This window comes from Paralichthys olivaceus, chromosome 5 (assembly GCF_024713975.1).
Source record: "Paralichthys olivaceus isolate ysfri-2021 chromosome 5, ASM2471397v2, whole genome shotgun sequence".
NCBI lineage: Eukaryota > Metazoa > Chordata > Actinopteri > Pleuronectiformes > Paralichthyidae > Paralichthys > Paralichthys olivaceus.
In genome coordinates, this window is record NC_091097.1 from 21800082 (window position 1) to 21820905 (window position 20824).

Consider the following 20824-nt stretch of genomic DNA (forward strand, 5'->3'; position numbering starts at 1 on the left):
TTGATTAGAAACAAATCTGATGAATGCTCACTTTCACCTTTCAGTGATGATGTGAGGGTTCCATATTCTTTTTTCCTTTGATGAACAGTCTTTCCTGCTCTTTCCAAGAGGTGTCTCCTCTGAAGCAGCAGCAACAGCGCCCTCTGCAAAGAAAAGTCTAAAAAGCTTACAGCACCTGGTATTCCCAGGCGGTCTCCCATTCAAGTACTAACCAGGCCCGACCCTGCTTAGCTTCCGAGATCGGACGAGATCGGGCGTGTTCAGGGTGGTATGGCCGTAAGCGATTAACTTCACCCACAATACCTCCTTTATACATGTGAATCATCACCATCATCAATGGTTCTTCTGTTGCTTTGCAACCATAGCATCTTGAGGTGTGGGTGGGCGGGAGGGTCAATTGTTCCAAAATCAATCTCAAGGTGCAATTTTGTCATATCGTTGCAAGAAAAAAATCATTACAATTTTCAAAAATGACCTTCAGCAATATTGTCAGTGTTTCATATCCAGTTGTTTCCCTGATGCAGAGTAAACTCCCTGCTCTCTCATCGCTCTCTCCAAATAAGACAATTTGAAAATGATATGTTAACAAAACATGAATAAAGTAGTGTTTTGATTAGAAACAAATCTGATGAATGCTCACTTTCACCTTTCAGTGATGATGTGAGGGTTCCATATTCTTTTTTCCTTTGATGAACAGTCTTTCCTGCTCTTTCCAAGAGGTGTCTCCTCTGAAGCAGCAGCAACAGCGCCCTCTGCAAAGAAAAGTCTAAAAAGCTTACAGCACCTGGTATTCCCAGGCGGTCTCCCATTCAAGTACTAACCAGGCCCGACCCTGCTTAGCTTCCGAGATCGGACGAGATCGGGCGTGTTCAGGGTGGTATGGCCGTAAGCGATTAACTCCACCCACAATACCTCCTTTATACATGTGAATCATCACCATCATCAATGGTTCTTCTGTTGCTTTGCAACCATAGCATCTTGAGGTGTGGGTGGGCGGGAGGGTCAATTGTTCCAAAATCAATCTCAAGGTGCAATTTTGTCATATCGTTGCAAGAAAAAAATCATTACAATTTTCAAAAATGACCTTCAGCAATATTGTCAGTGTTTCATATCCAGTTGTTTCCCTGATGCAGAGGAAACTCCCTGCTCTTTCATCGCTCTCTCCAAATAAGACAATTTGAAAATGATATGTTAATAAAACATGAATAAAGTAGTGTTTTGATTAGAAACAAATCTGATGAATGCTCACTTTCACCTTTCAGTGATGATGTGAGGGTTCCATATTCTTTTTTCCTTTGATGAACAGTCTTTCCTGCTCTTTCCAAGAGGTGTCTCCTCTGAAGCAGGAGCAACAGCGCCCTCTGCAAAGAAAAGTCTAAAAAGCTTACAGCACCTGGTATTCCCAGGCGGTCTCCCATTCAAGTACTAACCAGGCCCGACCCTGCTTAGCTTCCGAGATCGGACGAGATCGGGCGTGTTCAGGGTGGTATGGCCGTAAGCGATTAACTCCACCCACAATACCTCCTTTATACATGTGAATCATCACCATCATCAATGGTTCTTTTGTTGCTTTGCAACCATAGCATCTTGAGGTGTGGGTGGGTGGGAGGGTCAATTGTTCCAAAATCAATCTCAAGGTGCAATTTTGTCATATCATTGCAAGAAAAAAATCATTACAATTTTCAAAAATGACCTTCAGCAATATTGTCAGTGTTTCATATGCAGTTGTTTCCCTGATGCAGAGTAAACTCCCTGCTCTCTCATTGCTCTCTCCAAATAAGACAATTTGAAAATGATATGTCAATAAAACATGAATAAAGTAGTGTTTTGATTAGAAACAAATCTGATGGATGCTCACTCTCACCTTTCAGTGATGATGTGAGGGTTCCATATTCTTTTTTCCTTTGATGAACAGTCTTTCCTGCTCTTTCCAAGAGGTGTCTCCTCTGAAGCAGCAGCAACAGCGCCCTCTGCAAAGAAAAGTCTAAAAAGCTTACAGCACCTGGTATTCCCAGGCGGTCTCCCATTCAAGTACTAACCAGGCCCGACCCTGCTTAGCTTCCGAGATCGGACGAGATCGGGCGTGTTCAGGGTGGTATGGCCGTAAGCGATTAACTCCACCCACAATACCTCCTTTATACATGTGAATCATCACCATCATCAATGGTTCTTCTGTTGCTTTGCAACCATAGCATCTTGAGGTGTGGGTGGGCGGGAGGGTCAATTGTTCCAAAATCAATCTCAAGGTGCAATTTTGTCATATCGTTGCAAGAAAAAAATCATTACAATTTTCAAAAATGACCTTCAGCAATATTGTCAGTGTTTCATATCCAGTTGTTTCCCTGATGCAGAGTAAACTCCCTGCTCTCTCATCGCTCTCTCCAAATAAGACAATTTGAAAATGATATGTTAACAAAACATGAATAAAGTAGTGTTTTGATTAGAAACAAATCTGATGAATGCTCACTTTCACCTTTCAGTGATGATGTGAGGGTTCCATATTCTTTTTTCCTTTGATGAACAGTCTTTCCTGCTCTTTCCAAGAGGTGTCTCCTCTGAAGCAGCAGCAACAGCGCCCTCTGCAAAGAAAAGTCTAAAAAGCTTACAGCACCTGGTATTCCCAGGCGGTCTCCCATTCAAGTACTAACCAGGCCCGACCCTGCTTAGCTTCCGAGATCGGACGAGATCGGGCGTGTTTTTTTTTTTTTTTTTTTTCTTTTATTATCAAAAATAGATTGAATTTACATTTTTTTTACATACATTTGTTTTTTACATCGTTCCTTTACATGTTTGCCTCTGTCAGGTCTTAACTTTTCACATGTATACATCACTCGATACAGGAAACACACAAATCAATAAAAGCAATAAAACCAACCAAAAACAAAAAGCCCCAAAACAAATCTTAACCAAAATCCATTCTCACCTCATTCACATCTCCATTCGTTATTTCTATGAAGGTGCTCCCGTCCACAAACCCTTTCTGAAAGTCGTCTTTCCCAATGTAGCTGTGCATCACTTTCACATCCCTTTCTGTCAAATTTTTAAAAACATTCCACACGTCACATTTTCTCCTTTCATACTGCGCAGTGTTTCTCCTTAGTTTCACTGCATATCGTGCGTGGCTCAGGACATAGTTTAACAGATTTACATTGCATCCTCTCTTTCTCTCCACCACGCCAAACAACCACAGCTTCTTCCATTCGCTCCTTCCCACAAAGTCTCCCTCCCAGCACCTATTTATTAACTCCCTTATTTTCCCAAAGTACACCCTTAGTTCCCCACATTCAACAAACTCATGCATACATGTCTCCACTCCCACTTCACATACGTCACATTCCTTTCCCACCTCCCGGTCAAACTTGCTCTTTATCAGGTTGTTGTATATCCTGTTGTGCCTTAGCATGTAGTCAAAGTGTTCACATTCAGTCGTGTTCCACTTCACTCTCAGATTGGTCCATATTTGCTTTGCATCCATGTTATTCATTACTTTGACCCACACTTTCTCTGCAGCCGGCCTCAGTTCTTTCTCCCTCATACATTCATATATCATCCTTGTTTTTACATCCTTCAGACTCAACTTGCACTCCCCTTCCCCTACATACATATCTATTTCATCTTCTCCTCCGTTCACGTTCTCTCTCTCAATCATTACCATCCATTCTTTGGGCATTGCTTTTTTTATTTTTTCTATGACCCCTTCAGCTGTACCCGGCCATATTTCATCCCCATTCCCCCTGACCTCATCTACAATCACCTGTGCCCTCATAAAACCCGGTGTGTACTCGTACACCATGTCCCTCACCTTCCTTATCCCTGCTCTCCATATTACCCTGTTAAAGATGGTCTCCCCCTCCACTGTGATTTTTGGATTTAAAAACGCTGGCTGCTCCCATACCTGCTTTACATTTTTGCATTCATACTTCACGAAACTCAGAAACTCTCCCCACGCTCCCAGCATCTCTTTGTAATAATCAGTCACTCCATCTAACATCCCTTTTTTCATTTTCATATACACTCCACTCTCACCACACCCTCCAGTTTTGTTGATAGCTTCTGTTAAACACACCTTCCACACCTGATCACTTTTATTCTTTAAGTATCTCACCATCATTTTCACCCTCAGTGCTTTTTTTTTTCTCTCTAAGTTAACCAGTTTCAGTCCCCCGTCTTCATACTCGTTTTCTAGTACTTCCCTTGCTATTCTAACCCCCTTCCCATCCCACAAAAAGTCACTCACCATCCCTCCCACTTCTTTCATCACTTTCTCAGGCACATCCATCACATTCATCACATACACCAGCTTGCTCATTATTAAACAATTTACTACAATTACCTTCCCTTTTAGCTTCAATCCTCTTCTCTTCCAAAACCCTAACGTCTTTCTAATCCTATTCACTATCCCCTCATACTGCCTATCTCTCCCTTCTTTCTCTTCTATCCCTAAATTTACACCTAACACCTTCATATACCCTTTGTTTTCCTTCATTCTGATCTCCTCCCTCTCTTCTCTGTTCTCCCCTATGTACATTATCTCTGATTTCTCTATGTTTACTTTTGCTCCTGATGCCCTACCATACTGCTCTACACTTTTTAAAACCTCTACTACACTTTCTTTGTCCCTAACTGTCACTGTTGTGTCGTCTGCATATTGATATAGCGTGCTCATCTGTCCACCCGGTAGTTCTATGCCCTTAATCCCTCTATTTTGCAATATTAGTGCCGCTAGCGGCTCTGCTGACAAGGCGTACAGCAGAGCCGATAGCGGACATCCCTGTCTAACTGATCTCTCTAATCTAAACTCCTCTGTCACTATCCCGTTTATTTTTATCTTACTCGCTGCTCTTTCATACATCCTCCTTATCCATCCTATCATCCTATTTCCAAAACCCACTTTATCTAATACCTTATATAAATACCCATGATCTACTCTATCAAATGCTTTATTCAGATCCAAACTCGCTACTATCCCTATTTTGTTCCCCTTCATGTGTGTGATGGTGTCCCTAATACTGCTTATTGTGTCGGCTATGTCTCTTCCTGGTATGCTATATGCTTGTGTGCTTCCCACCACCGTCCCTATAACCCCCTTTATCCTATTTGCTAACACCTTTGCTAGTATTTTATAATCACCATTTAACATTGTGAGTGGTCTGTAGTTTTCTAATTTGTCCCTGCTCCCTTTTTTGTAAATTATACTAACTAGCCCTATTGTCATGCTGTGTGGCATCTCTCCCTTCTCTTCTATATACCTAAATAATCTATCTAACACTGGCACTAATTCTTCCTTAAACTCTATATAAAACTCTCCTATTATCCCATCTATCCCTGGACTTTTATTCCTGCCTAACTCATCTATTGCTTTCCCTATCTCTCCTTTAGTTATCTCTCCTTCACATCCTTCTCTATCCTCATCACTCAGCCTAGCTTCCATCTTTTCTATCACCTGCCTGCTACTCTCCTCATCTACTTCTTCTTTCTTAAATAACTCCCTATAGAATTCTCCTACTCTTTCCACTATCCCTACAAAGTCAGTTATTCTTTCCCCTCTCTTTCCCTCCACTTGCTCAAAATAATTATTCTTTTGCCTTACCTTCTCTAGCCCTAAGAAATAACCTGTACATTTTTCCCCCTCTACTACATCTCTTGCCTTACTTCTAATTATTGCTCCCTTGCACTTTCCCTGTTCTATCTCTTTCAGTTCATCTTTCTTCTTTATATATTCCCCCAAATCATACTTGCCATCCTCCTCAGCTTTCTTTTCCTCTTCTCTCAACTCCTCTTTTAACTTTTTTTCCTTCTCTCTCTGTGTTTTCCCCCTCTTCCTACTGTGTTTTATGCTCATGGTCCGTACTCCCTCTTTTACCCCTTCCCACCACCTCCCTATATCTTCCTCATACATCCTGTCATCCTTCTCCCACCTTATGTATTCTCTCACTTCTTTTTTATATTTTTCATCTCTCAGCAACTCCCCATTCATGCACCACAGTCCCCCTCCTCTTCTCTTTGTCCCCCCCCCTATTGTAAATTTTAACTCCTTATGATCACTATACGTTGTGGTTCTATATTCTATTTCTTTTATCCTTTCTGCTATGCTTTTTGTGCTTAATACTAAATCTATCCTACTCTGTTTTAATTCCCCTTTTACCAGTTGTGTTCTTGAGAACGCTCTCCTCTCTGGATTTCTTTCTCTCCATACGTCACTCAGTCCTTTCATACTTTTTAATTTTTTTAATACCTCTCTTGTTGTGTCATTTTTAAAGTGCATGTTTGTTGACACGTCCAGTTTCTCACACCACACATTGAAGTCCCCCACAATCATGCAGTTGTCATCACACATCGTTCCCATCTTTTCAATCATCACCTTTCTTTCTTTCTCCTCATTCGGCATATACACATTTACCAGCTTCATTTCCTCATTCTTATATTCAAATTTGATCCCTATCATCCTCCCATCTCCCTCATCTTCACACCTTCTTACATTCCCTATCACTCCTTTTTTTGTTAATATTGCTACACCCCTCGCATTCCCATCTCCATTATTTGCAAATACTTCTCCCCTCCATTCATCCTCCACCTCTTTCATACATCTCTCATTCCAGTGTGTTTCCTGTAAGCATATTATGTCATAATTACTCTTCCCATATATCTGATGTCTTTTGTTTTTGTTCTTTAGCCCCCTTGCATTTATTGAAATTATTGTTAACATTATTATTATTTTTACTTTCATTTTGTTATTTCCTTAGTTTTACTTTTCTTATTATTCCTCGTATGCCTCTTAGTATTCTGTCTTTTTCTTAGTTGTTTCATTTGTTCCTCTATATCCATGTCTGTTTCGGATCCTACCGTCTGTGGTGTGGTAGTCTCCTCTGCAGTCTCTGTGGGCTTAGCTCCACTCAGTGCATTCTCCGTCCTTCCTGTGTCATCCTCTCGTCGCGTTCTCCCCGGGCCTGCTTCCTCCTTTCCGTCTTGTCTTTCGACAGTCGCCCCCTTCTCTGGCCCTCTCGTCTCCTTCGTTTTGGGACCTTTCTTCTCCACCCCGTCACTCCTCCTGTCTGCCGTCCCTTCTGTCCTCACCTCACGCGCCAGCGCTCCTCTCCTCCTTCCCGCATCCTCCTCCTCGTTGTTTCCTTTCGTTCTCTCCTTCCTTTCCTTCCGGTTCGCTCCATCTTTCTTTCCGCCTTCCGTCTCCTCTGTCGGCCTCTCTCCTTCCTGCTTGCCTGCATCCTCTTTCTCTGTCTCCTCCATTTCTTTTCTGACTCCCTCCTCCTCACTTTCCATATACTCTGCCTCCCCCTCCTCACTGCCTCCGCTCTCACTTTCTTGTCCACTCTCATTTGTGTCGTCTTCTGCCTCACTCTTATTGCATCTGCATTCACTCATAAGGTTCTGGCATAGATCACATCTCTTCTTCCCCTGCGTGCATTCCCTTGCATAATGACCCTGCACTCCACATCTGTTGCAGTGAAATTCAGGGCACTCTCTCATTATGTGCCCTGGTTTAATGCACAACCTGCACACCTTCACCTGCTTATCATGCAGCACCCTGAAGTACTCAGCTCCCAGCGCTGTGTCAAATCTAGCGGAATACGGCAGTGATTGTATTTCATTATTAAATTTTACTTTCAGGAACCTTGTCCCATCAGCTACATTTGTCCCTGGCCACATCCTTCTTTTAATGGGAGATACTGCTGATACTCCCCAGAGTTGTAGCTTTGCCAGTATCTCCCTGTCCTCAATATAAAATGGCAGATTCATGAAAGACACTACTAGCTCGTCATTTATTAGCTCTCTGACGTGCACCCGATTCTCCCCAATCTTAAATCCTTCCATGAGCCTGTCCTTTCCTTTCGGATGGCTCATCGTCATTTCATATTTTTTTTCGGTTATCTGTCTGCACGCCAGTAGCCCTCCACACAGCTCGCGTACGCAACGCATCAGCTCCATAGCCGTGTCCTCGCCCTCCATCTCCACCATCACTGTCTGCTCCCTGTCGTTCCTCTCATTTATTTTGCAGCACTTACCCTGCGTCAGCTCCGTCTCTCCACCGCTGTCACCTCCGTGGGTGTCAGCGGTTAAACTCCGCCGCTCCGTGCTTGTCTCTGCCATTGTCTCGGGAGCACTTCCTGGCAGGCTACGATTCCCCCTCACAGTGCGTCACTGCCGCGGGGGACACACACATACACACAACAAGACAATCACAACACTAATGTCCGGTTGGATTTACATATATGAGGTAGAAAAATAGGGAATGTAGAGAGAGAACAAGTAAAGCTGGAAAAGAGAGAGAAAAAAAAAAAGAAAAATAGTTCCTCCGCAGCCACCCGTGGTGGCTTGCTTCCGGGTCGCTGGTTGATGTCGTCACTCCGTGGTGCGTTCAAGGGCGTGTTCAGGGTGGTATGGCCGTAAGCGATTAACTCCACCCACAATACCTCCTTTATACATGTGAATCATCACCATCATCAATGGTTCTTCTGTTGCTTTGCAACCATAGCATCTTGAGGTGTGGGTGGGCGGGAGGGTCAATTGTTCCAAAATCAATCTCAAGGTGCAATTTTGTCATATCGTTGCAAGAAAAAAATCATTACAATTTTCAAAAATGACCTTCAGCAATATTGTCAGTGTTTCATATCCAGTTGTTTCCCTGATGCAGAGGAAACTCCCTGCTCTTTCATCGCTCTCTCCAAATAAGACAATTTGAAAATGATATGTTAATAAAACATGAATAAAGTAGTGTTTTGATTAGAAACAAATCTGATGAATGCTCACTTTCACCTTTCAGTGATGATGTGAGGGTTCCATATTCTTTTTTCCTTTGATGAACAGTCTTTCCTGCTCTTTCCAAGAGGTGTCTCCTCTGAAGCAGCAGCAACAGCGCCCTCTGCAAAGAAAAGTCTAAAAAGCTTACAGCACCTGGTATTCCCAGGCGGTCTCCCATTCAAGTACTAACCAGGCCCCACCCTGCTTAGCTTCCGAGATCGGACGAGATCGGGTGTGTTCAGGGTGGTATGGCCGTAAGCGATTAACTCCACCCACAATACCTCCTTTATACATGTGAATCATCACCATCATCAATGGTTCTTCTGTTGCTTTGCAACCATAGCATCTTGAGGTGTGGGTGGGCGGGAGGGTCAATTGTTCCAAAATCAATCTCAAGGTGCAATTTTGTCATATCGTGGCAAGAAAAAAATCATTACAATTTTCAAAAATGACCTTCAGCAATATTGTCAGTGTTTCATATCCAGTTGTTTCCCTGATGCAGAGGAAACTCCCTGCTCTTTCATCGCTGTCTCCAAATAAGACAATTTGAAAATGATTTGTTAATAAAACATGAATAAAGTAGTGTTTTGATTAGAAACAAATCTGATGAATGCTCACTTTCACCTTTCAGTGATGATGTGAGGGTTCCATATTCTTTTTTCCTTTGATGAACAGTCTTTCCTGCTCTTTCCAAGAGGTGTCTCCTCTGAAGCAGGAGCAACAGCGCCCTCTGCAAAGAAAAGTCTAAAAAGCTTACAGCACCTGGTATTCCCAGGCGGTCTCCCATTCAAGTACTAACCAGGCCCGACCCTGCTTAGCTTCCGAGATCGGACGAGATCGGGCGTGTTCAGGGTGGTATGGCCGTAAGCGATTAACTCCACCCACAATACCTCCTTTATACATGTGAATCATCACCATCATCAATGGTTCTTTTGTTGCTTTGCAACCATAGCATCTTGAGGTGTGGGTGGGTGGGAGGGTCAATTGTTCCAAAATCAATCTCAAGGTGCAATTTTGTCATATCATTGCAAGAAAAAAATCATTACAATTTTCAAAAATGACCTTCAGCAATATTGTCAGTGTTTCATATGCAGTTGTTTCCCTGATGCAGAGTAAACTCCCTGCTCTCTCATTGCTCTCTCCAAATAAGACAATTTGAAAATGATATGTCAATAAAACATGAATAAAGTAGTGTTTTGATTAGAAACAAATCTGATGAATGCTCACTCTCACCTTTCAGTGATGATGTGAGGGTTCCATATTCTTTTTTCCTTTGATGAACAGTCTTTCCTGCTCTTTCCAAGAGGTGTCTCCTCTGAAGCAGCAGCAACAGCGCCCTCTGCAAAGAAAAGTCTAAAAAGCTTACAGCACCTGGTATTCCCAGGCGGTCTCCCATTCAAGTACTAACCAGGCCCGACCCTGCTTAGCTTCCGAGATCGGACGAGATCGGGCGTGTTCAGGGTGGTATGGCCGTAAGCGATTAACTCCACCCACAATACCTCCTTTATACATGTGAATCATCACCATCATCAATGGTTCTTCTGTTGCTTTGCAACCATAGCATCTTGAGGTGTGGGTGGGCGGGAGGGTCAATTGTTCCAAAATCAATCTCAAGGTGCAATTTTGTCATATCGTTGCAAGAAAAAAATCATTACAATTTTCAAAAATGACCTTCAGCAATATTGTCAGTGTTTCATATCCAGTTGTTTCCCTGATGCAGAGTAAACTCCCTGCTCTCTCATTGCTCTCTCCAAATAAGACAATTTGAAAATGATATGTCAATAAAACATGAATAAAGTAGTGTTTTGATTAGAAACAAATCTGATGAATGCTCACTTTCACCTTTCAGTGATGATGTGAGGGTTCCATATTCTTTTTTTCCTTTGATGAACAGTCTTTCCTGCTCTTTCCAAGAGGTGTCTCCTCTGAAGCAGCAGCAACAGCGCCCTCTGCAAAGAAAAGTCTAAAAAGCTTACAGCACCTGGTATTCCCAGGCGGTCTCCCATTCAAGTACTAACCAGGCCCGACCCTGCTTAGCTTCCGAGATCAGACGAGATCGGGCGTGTTCAGGGTGGTATGGCCGTAAGCGATTAACTCCACCCACAATACCTCCTTTATACATGTGAATCATCACCATCATCAATGGTTCTTCTGTTGCTTTGCAACCATAGCATCTTGAGGTGTGGGTGGGCGGGAGGGTCAATTGTTCCAAAATCAATCTCAAGGTGCAATTTTGTCATATCGTTGCAAGAAAAAAATCATTACAATTTTCAAAAATGACCTTCAGCAATATTGTCAGTGTTTCATATCCAGTTGTTTCCCTGATGCAGAGTAAACTCCCTGCTCTCTCATTGCTCTCTCCAAATAAGACAATTTGAAAATGATATGTCAATAAAACATGAATAAAGTAGTGTTTTGATTAGAAACAAATCTGATGAATGCTCACTTTCACCTTTCAGTGATGATGTGAGGGTTCCATATTCTTTTTTTCCTTTGATGAACAGTCTTTCCTGCTCTTTCCAAGAGGTGTCTCCTCTGAAGCAGCAGCAACAGCGCCCTCTGCAAAGAAAAGTCTAAAAAGCTTACAGCACCTGGTATTCCCAGGCGGTCTCCCATTCAAGTACTAACCAGGCCCGACCCTGCTTAGCTTCCGAGATCAGACGAGATCGGGCGTGTTCAGGGTGGTATGGCCGTAAGCGATTAACTCCACCCACAATACCTCCTTTATACATGTGAATCATCACCATCATCAATGGTTCTTCTGTTGCTTTGCAACCATAGCATCTTGAGGTGTGGGTGGGCGGGAGGGTCAATTGTTCCAAAATCAATCTCAAGGTGCAATTTTGTCATATCGTTGCAAGAAAAAAATCATTACAATTTTCAAAAATGACCTTCAGCAATATTGTCAGTGTTTCATATCCAGTTGTTTCCCTGATGCAGAGGAAACTCCCTGCTCTTTCATCGCTCTCTCCAAATAAGACAATTTGAAAATGATATGTTAATAAAACATGAATAAAGTAGTGTTTTGATTAGAAACAAATCTGATGAATGCTCACTTTCACCTTTCAGTGATGATGTGAGGGTTCCATATTCTTTTTTCCTTTGATGAACAGTCTTTCCTGCTCTTTCCAAGAGGTGTCTCCTCTGAAGCAGCAGCAACAGCGCCCTCTGCAAAGAAAATTCTAAAAAGCTTACAGCACCTGGTATTCCCAGGCGGTCTCCCATTCAAGTACTAACCAGGCCCGACCCTGCTTAGCTTCCGAGATCGGACGAGATCGGGCGTGTTCAGGGTGGTATGGCCGTAAGCGATTAACTCCACCCACAATACCTCCTTTATACATGTGAATCATCACCATCATCAATGGTTCTTCTGTTGCTTTGCAACCATAGCATCTTGAGGTGTGGGTGGGCGGGAGGGTCAATTGTTCCAAAATCAATCTCAAGGTGCAATTTTGTCATATCGTTGCAAGAAAAAAATCATTACAATTTTCAAAAATGACCTTCAGCAATATTGTCAGTGTTTCATATCCAGTTGTTTCCCTGATGCAGAGTAAACTCCCTGCTCTCTCATTGCTCTCTCCAAATAAGACAATTTGAAAATGATATGTCAATAAAACATGAATAAAGTAGTGTTTTGATTAGAAACAAATCTGATGAATGCTCACTTTCACCTTTCAGTGATGATGTGAGGGTTCCATATTCTTTTTTCCTTTGATGAACAGTCTTTCCTGCTCTTTCCAAGAGGTGTCTCCTCTGAAGCAGCAGCAACAGCGCCCTCTGCAAAGAAAAGTCTAAAAAGCTTACAGCACCTGGTATTCCCAGGCGGTCTCCCATTCAAGTACTAACCAGGCCCCACCCTGCTTAGCTTCCGAGATCGGACGAGATCGGGCGTGTTCAGGGTGGTATGGCCGTAAGCGATTAACTCCACCCACAATACCTCCTTTATACATGTGAATCATCACCATCATCAATGGTTCTTCTGTTGCTTTGCAACCATAGCATCTTGAGGTGTGGGTGGGCGGGAGGGTCAATTGTTCCAAAATCAATCTCAAGGTGCAATTTTGTCATATCGTTGTAAGAAAAAAATCATTACAATTTTCAAAAATGACCTTCAGCAATATTGTCAGTGTTTCATATCCAGTTGTTTCCCTGATGCAGAGGAAACTCCCTGCTCTTTCATCGCTCTCTCCAAATAAGACAATTTGAAAATGATATGTTAATAAAACATGAATAAAGTAGTGTTTTGATTAGAAACAAATCTGATGAATGCTCACTTTCACCTTTCAGTGATGATGTGAGGGTTCCATATTCTTTTTTCCTTTGATGAACAGTCTTTCCTGCTCTTTCCAAGAGGTGTCTCCTCTGAAGCAGCAGCAACAGCGCCCTCTGCAAAGAAAAGTCTAAAAAGCTTACAGCACCTGGTATTCCCAGGCGGTCTCCCATTCAAGTACTAACCAGGCCCGACCCTGCTTAGCTTCCGAGATCAGACGAGATCGGGCGTGTTCAGGGTGGTATGGCCGTAAGCGATTAACTCCACCCACAATACCTCCTTTATACATGTGAATCATCACCATCATCAATGGTTCTTCTGTTGCTTTGCAACCATAGCATCTTGAGGTGTGGGTGGGCGGGAGGGTCAATTGTTCCAAAATCAATCTCAAGGTGCAATTTTGTCATATCGTTGCAAGAAAAAAATCATTACAATTTTCAAAAATGACCTTCAGCAATATTGTCAGTGTTTCATATCCAGTTGTTTCCCTGATGCAGAGGAAACTCCCTGCTCTTTCATCGCTCTCTCCAAATAAGACAATTTGAAAATGATATGTTAATAAAACATGAATAAAGTAGTGTTTTGATTAGAAACAAATCTGATGAATGCTCACTTTCACCTTTCAGTGATGATGTGAGGGTTCCATATTCTTTTTTCCTTTGATGAACAGTCTTTCCTGCTCTTTCCAAGAGGTGTCTCCTCTGAAGCAGCAGCAACAGCGCCCTCTGCAAAGAAAAGTCTAAAAAGCTTACAGCACCTGGTATTCCCAGGCGGTCTCCCATTCAAGTACTAACCAGGCCCGACCCTGCTTAGCTTCCGAGATCAGACGAGATCGGGCGTGTTCAGGGTGGTATGGCCGTAAGCGATTAACTCCACCCACAATACCTCCTTTATACATGTGAATCATCACCATCATCAATGGTTCTTCTGTTGCTTTGCAACCATAGCATCTTGAGGTGTGGGTGGGCGGGAGGGTCAATTGTTCCAAAATCAATCTCAAGGTGCAATTTTGTCATATCGTTGCAAGAAAAAAATCATTACAATTTTCAAAAATGACCTTCAGCAATATTGTCAGTGTTTCATATCCAGTTGTTTCCCTGATGCAGAGTAAACTCCCTGCTCTTTCATCGCTCTCTCCAAATAAGACAATTTGAAAATGATATGTTAATAAAACATGAATAAAGTAGTGTTTTGATTAGAAACAAATCTGATGAATGCTCACTTTCACCTTTCAGTGATGATGTGAGGGTTCCATATTCTTTTTTCCTTTGATGAACAGTCTTTCCTGCTCTTTCCAAGAGGTGTCTCCTCTGAAGCAGCAGCAACAGCGCCCTCTGCAAAGAAAAGTCTAAAAAGCTTACAGCACCTGGTATTCCCAGGCGGTCTCCCATTCAAGTACTAACCAGGCCCGACCCTGCTTAGCTTCCGAGATCAGACGAGATCGGGCGTGTTCAGGGTGGTATGGCCGTAAGCGATTAACTCCACCCACAATACCTCCTTTATACATGTGAATCATCACCATCATCAATGGTTCTTCTGTTGCTTTGCAACCATAGCATCTTGAGGTGTGGGTGGGCGGGAGGGTCAATTGTTCCAAAATCAATCTCAAGGTGCAATTTTGTCATATCGTTGCAAGAAAAAAATCATTACAATTTTCAAAAATGACCTTCAGCAATATTGTCAGTGTTTCATATCCAGTTGTTTCCCTGATGCAGAGGAAACTCCCTGCTCTTTCATCGCTCTCTCCAAATAAGACAATTTGAAAATGATATGTTAATAAAACATGAATAAAGTAGTGTTTTGATTAGAAACAAATCTGATGAATGCTCACTTTCACCTTTCAGTGATGATGTGAGGGTTCCATATTCTTTTTTCCTTTGATGAACAGTCTTTCCTGCTCTTTCCAAGAGGTGTCTCCTCTGAAGCAGCAGCAACAGCGCCCTCTGCAAAGAAAAGTCTAAAAAGCTTACAGCACCTGGTATTCCCAGGCGGTCTCCCATTCAAGTACTAACCAGGCCCCACCCTGCTTAGCTTCCGAGATCGGACGAGATCGGGCGTGTTCAGGGTGGTATGGCCGTAAGCGATTAACTCCACCCACAATACCTCCTTTATACATGTGAATCATCACCATCATCAATGGTTCTTCTGTTGCTTTGCAACCATAGCATCTTGAGGTGTGGGTGGGCGGGAGGGTCAATTGTTCCAAAATCAATCTCAAGGTGCAATTTTGTCATATCATTGCAAGAAAAAAATCATTACAATTTTCAAAAATGACCTTCAGCAATATTGTCAGTGTTTCATATCCAGTTGTTTCCCTGATGCAGAGGAAACTCCCTGCTCTTTCATCGCTCTCTCCAAATAAGACAATTTGAAAATGATATGTTAATAAAACATGAATAAAGTAGTGTTTTGATTAGAAACAAATCTGATGAATGCTCACTTTCACCTTTCAGTGATGATGTGAGGGTTCCATATTCTTTTTTCCTTTGATGAACAGTCTTTCCTGCTCCTTCCAAGAGGTGTCTCCTCTGAAGCAGCAGCAACAGCGCCCTCTGCAAAGAAAAGTCTAAAAAGCTTACAGCACCTGGTATTCCCAGGCGGTCTCCCATTCAAGTACTAACCAGGCCCGACCCTGCTTAGCTTCCGAGATCGGACGAGATCGGGCGTGTTCAGGGTGGTATGGCCGTAAGCGATTAACTCCACCCACAATACCTCCTTTATACATGTGAATCATCACCATCATCAATGGTTCTTCTGTTGCTTTGCAACCATAGCATCTTGAGGTGTGGGTGGGCGGGAGGGTCAATTGTTCCAAAATCAATCTCAAGGTGCAATTTTGTCATATCGTTGCAAGAAAAAAATCATTACAATTTTCAAAAATGACCTTCAGCAATATTGTCAGTGTTTCATATCCAGTTGTTTCCCTGATGCAGAGTAAACTCCCTGCTCTCTCATTGCTCTCTCCAAATAAGACAATTTGAAAATGATATGTCAATAAAACATGAATAAAGTAGTGTTTTGATTAGAAACAAATCTGATGAATGCTCACTTTCACCTTTCAGTGATGATGTGAGGGTTCCATATTCTTTTTTCCTTTGATGAACAGTCTTTCCTGCTCTTTCCAAGAGGTGTCTCCTCTGAAGCAGCAGCAACAGCGCCCTCTGCAAAGAAAAGTCTAAAAAGCTTACAGCACCTGGTATTCCCAGGCGGTCTCCCATTCAAGTACTAACCAGGCCCCACCCTGCTTAGCTTCCGAGATCGGACGAGATCGGGCGTGTTCAGGGTGGTATGGCCGTAAGCGATTAACTCCACCCACAATACCTCCTTTATACATGTGAATCATCACCATCATCAATGGTTCTTCTGTTGCTTTGCAACCATAGCATCTTGAGGTGTGGGTGGGCGGGAGGGTCAATTGTTCCAAAATCAATCTCAAGGTGCAATTTTGTCATATCATTGCAAGAAAAAAATCATTACAATTTTCAAAAATGACCTTCAGCAATATTGTCAGTGTTTCATATCCAGTTGTTTCCCTGATGCAGAGGAAACTCCCTGCTCTTTCATCGCTCTCTCCAAATAAGACAATTTGAAAATGATATGTTAATAAAACATGAATAAAGTAGTGTTTTGATTAGAAACAAATCTGATGAATGCTCACTTTCACCTTTCAGTGATGATGTGAGGGTTCCATATTCTTTTTTCCTTTGATGAACAGTCTTTCCTGCTCTTTCCAAGAGGTGTCTCCTCTGAAGCAGCAGCAACAGCGCCCTCTGCAAAGAAAAGTCTAAAAAGCTTACAGCACCTGGTATTCCCAGGCGGTCTCCCATTCAAGTACTAACCAGACCCGACCCTGCTTAGCTTCCGAGATCAGACGAGATCGGGCGTGTTCAGGGTGGTATGGCCGTAAGCGATTAACTCCACCCACAATACCTCCTTTATACATGTGAATCATCACCATCATCAATGGTTCTTCTGTTGCTTTGCAACCATAGCATCTTGAGGTGTGGGTGGGCGGGAGGGTCAATTGTTCCAAAATCAATCTCAAGGTGCAATTTTGTCATATCGTTGCAAGAAAAAAATCATTACAATTTTCAAAAATGACCTTCAGCAATATTGTCAGTGTTTCATATCCAGTTGTTTCCCTGATGCAGAGTAAACTCCCTGCTCTCTCATTGCTCTCTCCAAATAAGACAATTTGAAAATGATATGTCAATAAAACATGAATAAAGTATTGTTTTGATTAGAAACAAATCTGATGAATGCTCACTTTCACCTTTCAGTGATGATGTGAGGGTTCCATATTCTTTTTTCCTTTGATGAACAGTCTTTCCTGCTCTTTCCAAGAGGTGTCTCCTCTGAAGCAGCAGCAACAGCGCCCTCTGCAAAGAAAAGTCTAAAAAGCTTACAGCACCTGGTATTCCCAGGCGGTCTCCCATTCAAGTACTAACCAGGCCCGACCCTGCTTAGCTTCCGAGATCAGACGAGATCGGGCGTGTTCAGGGTGGTATGGCCGTAAGCGATTAACTCCACCCACAATACCTCCTTTATACATGTGAATCATCACCATCATCAATGGTTCTTCTGTTGCTTTGCAACCATAGCATCTTGAGGTGTGGGTGGGCGGGAGGGTCAATTGTTCCAAAATCAATCTCAAGGTGCAATTTTGTCATATCGTTGCAAGAAAAAAATCATTACAATTTTCAAAAATGACCTTCAGCAATATTGTCAGTGTTTCATATCCAGTTGTTTCCCTGATGCAGAGTAAACTCCCTGCTCTCTCATTGCTCTCTCCAAATAAGACAATTTGAAAATGATATGTCAATAAAACATGAATAAAGTATTGTTTTGATTAGAAACAAATCTGATGAATGCTCACTTTCACCTTTCAGTGATGATGTGAGGGTTCCATATTCTTTTTTCCTTTGATGAACAGTCTTTCCTGCTCTTTCCAAGAGGTGTCTCCTCTGAAGCAGCAGCAACAGCGCCCTCTGCAAAGAAAAGTCTAAAAAGCTTACAGCACCTGGTATTCCCAGGCGGTCTCCCATTCAAGTACTAACCAGGCCCCACCCTGCTTAGCTTCCGAGATTGGACGAGATCGGGCGTGTTCAGGGTGGTATGGCCGTAAGCGATTAACTCCACCCACAATACCTCCTTTATACATGTGAATCATCACCATCATCAATGGTTCTTCTGTTGCTTTGCAACCATAGCATCTTGAGGTGTGGGTGGGCGGGAGGGTCAATTGTTCCAAAATCAATCTCAAGGTGCAATTTTGTCATATCATTGCAAGAAAAAAATCATTACAATTTTCAAAAATGACCTTCAGCAATATTGTCAGTGTTTCATATCCAGTTGTTTCCCTGATGCAGAGGAAACTCCGTGCTCTTTCATCGCTCTCTCCAAATAAGACAATTTGAAAATGATATGTTAATAAAACATGAATAAAGTAGTGTTTTGATTAGAAACAAATCTGATGAATGCTCACTTTCACCTTTCAGTGATGATGTGAGGGTTCCATATTCTTTTTTCCTTTGATGAACAGTCTTTCCTGCTCTTTCCAAGAGGTGTCTCCTCTGAAGCAGCAGCAACAGCGCCCTCTGCAAAGAAAAGTCTAAAAAGCTTACAGCACCTGGTATTCCCAGGCGGTCTCCCATTCAAGTACTAACCAGGCCCGACCCTGCTTAGCTTCAGAGATCAGACGAGATCGGGCGTGTTCAGGGTGGTATGGCCGTAAGCGATTAACTCCACCCACAATACCTCCTTTATACATGTGAATCATCACCATCATCAATGGTTCTTCTGTTGCTTTGCAACCATAGCATCTTGAGGTGTGGGTGGGCGGGAGGGTCAATTGTTCCAAAATCAATCTCAAGGTGCAATTTTGTCATATCGTTGCAAGAAAAAAATCATTACAATTTTCAAAAATGACCTTCAGCAATATTGTCAGTGTTTCATATCCAGTTGTTTCCCTGATGCAGAGGAAACTCCCTGCTCTTTCATCGCTCTCTCCAAATAAGACAATTTGAAAATGATATGTTAATAAAACATGAATAAAGTAGTGTTTTGATTAGAAACAAATCTGATGAATGCTCACTTTCACCTTTCAGTGATGATGTGAGGGTTCCATATTCTTTTTTCCTTTGATGAACAGTCTTTCCTGCTCTTTCCAAGAGGTGTCTCCTCTGAAGCAGCAGCAACAGCGCCCTCTGCAAAGAAAAGTCTAAAAAGCTTACAGCACCTGGTATTCCCAGGCGGTCTCCCATTCAAGTACTAACCAGGCCCGACCCTGCTTAGCTTCCGAGATCGGACGAGATCGGGCGTGTTCAGGGTGGTATGGCCGTAAGCGATTAACTCCACCCACAATACCTCCTTTATACATGTGAATCATCACCATCATCAATGGTTCTTCTGTTGCTTTGCAACCATAGCATCTTGAGGTGTGGGTGGGCGGGAGGGTCAATTGTTCCAAAATCAATCTCAAGGTGCAATTTTGTCATATCGTTGCAAGAAAAAAATCATTACAATTTTCAAAAATGACCTTCAGCAATATTGTCAGTGTTTCATATCCAGTTGTTTCCCTGATGCAGAGTAAACTCCCTGCTCTCTCATTGCTCTCTCCAAATAAGACAATTTGAAAATGATATGTCAATAAAACATGAATAAAGTATTGTTTTGATTAGAAACAAATCTGATGAATGCTCACTTTCACCTTTCAGTGATGATGTGAGGGTTCCATATTCTTTTTTCCTTTGATGAACAGTCTTTCCTGCTCTTTCCAAGAGGTGTCTCCTCTGAAGCAGCAGCAACAGCGCCCTCTGCAAAGAAAAGTCTAAAAAGCTTACAGCACCTGGTATTCCCAGGCGGTCTCCCATTCAAGTACTAACCAGGCCCCACCCTGCTTAGCTTCCGAGATTGGACGAGATCGGGCGTGTTCAGGGTGGTATGGCCGTAAGCGATTAACTCCACCCACAATACCTCCTTTATACATGTGAATCATCACCATCATCAATGGTTCTTCTGTTGCTTTGCAACCATAGCATCTTGAGGTGTGGGTGGGCGGGAGGGTCAATTGTTCCAAAATCAATCTCAAGGTGCAATTTTGTCATATCATTGCAAGAAAAAAATCATTACAATTTTCAAAAATGACCTTCAGCAATATTGTCAGTGTTTCATATCCAGTTGTTTCCCTGATGCAGAGGAAACTCCGTGCTCTTTCATCGCTCTCTCCAAATAAGACAATTTGAAAATGATATGTTAATAAAACATGAATAAAGTAGTGTTTTGATTAGAAACAAATCTGATGAATGCTCACTTTCACCTTTCAGTGATGATGTGAGGGTTCCATATTCTTTTTTCCTTTGATGAACAGTCTTTCCTGCTCTTTCCAAGAGGTGTCTCCTCTGAAGCAGCAGCAACAGCGCCCTCTGCAAAGAAAAGTCTAAAAAGCTTACAGCACCTGGTATTCCCAGGCGGTCTCCCATTCAAGTACTAACCAGGCCCGACCCTGCTTAGCTTCCGAGATCAGACGAGATCGGGCGTGCTCAGGGTGGTATGGCCGTAAGCGATTAACTCCACCCACAATACCTCCTTTATACATGTGAATCATCACCATCATCAATGGTTCTTCTGTTGCTTTGCAACCATAGCATCTTGAGGTGTGGGTGGGCGGGAGGGTCAATTGTTCCAAAATCAATCTCAAGGTGCAATTTTGTCATATCATTGCAAGAAAAAAATCATTACAATTTTCAAAAATGACCTTCAGCAATATTGTCAGTGTTTCATATCCAGTTGTTTCCC

At 42.4% G+C, this 20824-nt stretch overlaps 24 non-coding genes across 24 annotated transcripts; all 24 read right to left on the reverse strand.

The window, feature by feature from the left end:
* Positions 1-163: 163 nt before the first annotated feature.
* Positions 164-282, reverse strand: LOC138410300 (5S ribosomal RNA). Its single transcript, XR_011243098.1, has one exon. It is a non-coding gene; the product is annotated as a 5S ribosomal RNA (ribosomal RNA).
* A 490-nt stretch (positions 283-772) lies between these two features.
* On the reverse strand, positions 773-891 carry LOC138410301 (5S ribosomal RNA). The gene has a single exon (XR_011243099.1). It is a non-coding gene; the product is annotated as a 5S ribosomal RNA (ribosomal RNA).
* A 490-nt stretch (positions 892-1381) lies between these two features.
* On the reverse strand, positions 1382-1500 carry LOC138410302 (5S ribosomal RNA). Its single transcript, XR_011243100.1, has one exon. It is a non-coding gene; the product is annotated as a 5S ribosomal RNA (ribosomal RNA).
* Positions 1501-1990: 490 nt separating this feature from the next.
* LOC138410303 (5S ribosomal RNA) lies at positions 1991-2109 on the reverse strand. The gene has a single exon (XR_011243101.1). It is a non-coding gene; the product is annotated as a 5S ribosomal RNA (ribosomal RNA).
* A 6789-nt stretch (positions 2110-8898) lies between these two features.
* On the reverse strand, positions 8899-9017 carry LOC138410054 (5S ribosomal RNA). The gene has a single exon (XR_011242850.1). It is a non-coding gene; the product is annotated as a 5S ribosomal RNA (ribosomal RNA).
* A 490-nt stretch (positions 9018-9507) lies between these two features.
* On the reverse strand, positions 9508-9626 carry LOC138410304 (5S ribosomal RNA). Its single transcript, XR_011243102.1, has one exon. It is a non-coding gene; the product is annotated as a 5S ribosomal RNA (ribosomal RNA).
* Positions 9627-10116: 490 nt separating this feature from the next.
* LOC138410305 (5S ribosomal RNA) lies at positions 10117-10235 on the reverse strand. Its single transcript, XR_011243103.1, has one exon. It is a non-coding gene; the product is annotated as a 5S ribosomal RNA (ribosomal RNA).
* Positions 10236-10726: 491 nt separating this feature from the next.
* On the reverse strand, positions 10727-10845 carry LOC138408211 (5S ribosomal RNA). The gene has a single exon (XR_011241530.1). It is a non-coding gene; the product is annotated as a 5S ribosomal RNA (ribosomal RNA).
* A 491-nt stretch (positions 10846-11336) lies between these two features.
* LOC138408213 (5S ribosomal RNA) lies at positions 11337-11455 on the reverse strand. The gene has a single exon (XR_011241532.1). It is a non-coding gene; the product is annotated as a 5S ribosomal RNA (ribosomal RNA).
* A 490-nt stretch (positions 11456-11945) lies between these two features.
* Positions 11946-12064, reverse strand: LOC138410307 (5S ribosomal RNA). The gene has a single exon (XR_011243105.1). It is a non-coding gene; the product is annotated as a 5S ribosomal RNA (ribosomal RNA).
* Positions 12065-12554: 490 nt separating this feature from the next.
* On the reverse strand, positions 12555-12673 carry LOC138408283 (5S ribosomal RNA). The gene has a single exon (XR_011241602.1). It is a non-coding gene; the product is annotated as a 5S ribosomal RNA (ribosomal RNA).
* A 490-nt stretch (positions 12674-13163) lies between these two features.
* Positions 13164-13282, reverse strand: LOC138408214 (5S ribosomal RNA). The gene has a single exon (XR_011241533.1). It is a non-coding gene; the product is annotated as a 5S ribosomal RNA (ribosomal RNA).
* Positions 13283-13772: 490 nt separating this feature from the next.
* On the reverse strand, positions 13773-13891 carry LOC138408215 (5S ribosomal RNA). Its single transcript, XR_011241534.1, has one exon. It is a non-coding gene; the product is annotated as a 5S ribosomal RNA (ribosomal RNA).
* A 490-nt stretch (positions 13892-14381) lies between these two features.
* Positions 14382-14500, reverse strand: LOC138408216 (5S ribosomal RNA). Its single transcript, XR_011241535.1, has one exon. It is a non-coding gene; the product is annotated as a 5S ribosomal RNA (ribosomal RNA).
* A 490-nt stretch (positions 14501-14990) lies between these two features.
* On the reverse strand, positions 14991-15109 carry LOC138408284 (5S ribosomal RNA). Its single transcript, XR_011241603.1, has one exon. It is a non-coding gene; the product is annotated as a 5S ribosomal RNA (ribosomal RNA).
* Positions 15110-15599: 490 nt separating this feature from the next.
* LOC138410308 (5S ribosomal RNA) lies at positions 15600-15718 on the reverse strand. The gene has a single exon (XR_011243106.1). It is a non-coding gene; the product is annotated as a 5S ribosomal RNA (ribosomal RNA).
* Positions 15719-16208: 490 nt separating this feature from the next.
* On the reverse strand, positions 16209-16327 carry LOC138408285 (5S ribosomal RNA). The gene has a single exon (XR_011241604.1). It is a non-coding gene; the product is annotated as a 5S ribosomal RNA (ribosomal RNA).
* A 490-nt stretch (positions 16328-16817) lies between these two features.
* Positions 16818-16936, reverse strand: LOC138408776 (5S ribosomal RNA). The gene has a single exon (XR_011242096.1). It is a non-coding gene; the product is annotated as a 5S ribosomal RNA (ribosomal RNA).
* Positions 16937-17426: 490 nt separating this feature from the next.
* LOC138408217 (5S ribosomal RNA) lies at positions 17427-17545 on the reverse strand. Its single transcript, XR_011241536.1, has one exon. It is a non-coding gene; the product is annotated as a 5S ribosomal RNA (ribosomal RNA).
* A 490-nt stretch (positions 17546-18035) lies between these two features.
* On the reverse strand, positions 18036-18154 carry LOC138409017 (5S ribosomal RNA). The gene has a single exon (XR_011242338.1). It is a non-coding gene; the product is annotated as a 5S ribosomal RNA (ribosomal RNA).
* Positions 18155-18644: 490 nt separating this feature from the next.
* Positions 18645-18763, reverse strand: LOC138408964 (5S ribosomal RNA). Its single transcript, XR_011242285.1, has one exon. It is a non-coding gene; the product is annotated as a 5S ribosomal RNA (ribosomal RNA).
* Positions 18764-19253: 490 nt separating this feature from the next.
* On the reverse strand, positions 19254-19372 carry LOC138410309 (5S ribosomal RNA). The gene has a single exon (XR_011243107.1). It is a non-coding gene; the product is annotated as a 5S ribosomal RNA (ribosomal RNA).
* Positions 19373-19862: 490 nt separating this feature from the next.
* LOC138409018 (5S ribosomal RNA) lies at positions 19863-19981 on the reverse strand. Its single transcript, XR_011242339.1, has one exon. It is a non-coding gene; the product is annotated as a 5S ribosomal RNA (ribosomal RNA).
* Positions 19982-20471: 490 nt separating this feature from the next.
* LOC138408605 (5S ribosomal RNA) lies at positions 20472-20590 on the reverse strand. The gene has a single exon (XR_011241924.1). It is a non-coding gene; the product is annotated as a 5S ribosomal RNA (ribosomal RNA).
* Between the last annotated feature and the right edge of the window lie 234 nt (positions 20591-20824).